Source organism: Bidens hawaiensis, unplaced genomic scaffold, assembly GCF_021521415.1.
Source record: "Bidens hawaiensis isolate Kalapana, Puna unplaced genomic scaffold, B.hawaiensis_p1.1 tig00025353_1, whole genome shotgun sequence".
Classification (NCBI taxonomy): domain Eukaryota; kingdom Viridiplantae; phylum Streptophyta; class Magnoliopsida; order Asterales; family Asteraceae; genus Bidens; species Bidens hawaiensis.
In genome coordinates this window covers 119,426-121,297 of record NW_027494039.1, presented here as the reverse complement: position 1 = coordinate 121,297, position 1,872 = coordinate 119,426, and positions in this window count along the sequence as shown.

Sequence of the window (1,872 nt, the reverse complement as noted above, 5' to 3'; positions counted from 1 at the left end):
ATTTAATAAGCGTCACGATTAGCTTGGGTGATTAGGGGGGTTTTCAAAAGGTTTCCTCCTTGAGATGTACCCGAGTTCGATTCTCACAATTGCATATATGATACTTAATGGGAGAGCACCACTGTAAGAGGATTCGAACTTGGGTAAGGAGTGGTTGATGTAAAACTTTTTTCAAAAATCTGTCAGCCCCGCTAACATCAGTAAAAAAAGGTTATGGCTTATTGGACTACTACACAAATTCTAGTAGGGATGAGATGTCACACCCCGACCAAAGGCGGAACATGCCGGGGTGCAACCGATTGCCCAAAACACAAGACACTATTAAAGTGACAATATTTAATCAACTCATTTATTTCACAAATCAATAAACAACACATCTTGGTCATACAAACAAATTGAACACAAGTAAACAAATATATTGTTCGTTTTACTAATATCCTAATAGTCTTGGTAACGTTTTCCGTCAAGGTCGATAAAAGTCAAACCTGTAACAATGCATAAAATAATATTTTGTCAACACGTATGTTGGTGAGCAATTTCATAGTTTGAGTATATATAATATGAGCGAAATCCACAAACGTATATGCGACTATAAATAAAAGCATCAGTCGTGGCATATAAAACATATGTAAATGAGGATCCTTTCTAATCGGTAACAACCGACATACTCGGATAATGAGGCCCTATTCTACTAGCACAAGGCTAAGTAGTTAGGGGAGCGTATGATCATAATTAATGAGGCTCAACAACAACAAAAAAATAAAAACTCGCGCACGTAAAGCATATGAGGCATATAACACACAAAAGAGCAAGTATTCCAAGTATCATATACCCTAAAGTTTGTGGTTTGAGAAAAGTGTATTAAATCATTCTTGTTTTGAATAAGTATGCATGTTGCCCCCAAAACATAAAAGGTAAAATGGGGGATGAAATGTACTCACCTCGATTGATGAACCGAGAATTAAATAGGTAAATAAATGAAGCTCGAACGGTAAACGAACAGATCCGACTTGAAAGCTAAATGAAAACGAATAAATAATATATTAATGAACTTGAAATTTAGTTGAAACTACATTTGAAACATTTAACGGGAAGGTTTGGTTGTTAATCGGGTTACCGGTTAGTTTTTTAATGATTAGGGACTCGTACTTAATTGGTAATTTAAAATAAAATAATATTAATAATAAGGATAGTTATGATAATAATAACTTTAGAACATGTTATATGTATATATATATATATATATATATCTAGATATATAAAATAATGGTGAATATAATATATAATATACTACTCATCGAGAATTTGTTGTTAAAACTAAAAATAGTAGTAGTAATAATAAATATAATAATTATTACTTTATTGTTGAAAACGTTATTAACAGATTTATAAGTTTTAATAATAATAATTATATGTGTCATATTAATAATAACTAATACTTATAACATTTTAAAAATAGTAGTAGTAGTGATAAAAAGATAGAATTCGAGTAACGATGACGTTAAATGGTAACTAGGCCCGACATGGTTTCGGTTCGATAAAACAAGTAGATAATATTTGTATCCAAAAGTAATAATATTCATAGAGATTATTAATAATAATAATAATATTAATTTGCTTTATTAATAGCTAATAATAACATTATTAAGTAGTATTGACAATAATGATACCATACTAAATTTCGGTTCGGTTTCTAAACGAGTTCACAAATTGAACATAATAATATTATTGCTAGTAATTAATAAAAGAAAATATGATTTTGACGAGAGTAATAATAATATGATATTTAATAATAATAATAACCACTTTGTTATTTATAGTAATAATGATAATAATAATAATAATAAAAATTATCTTGTTAATGATAATAAT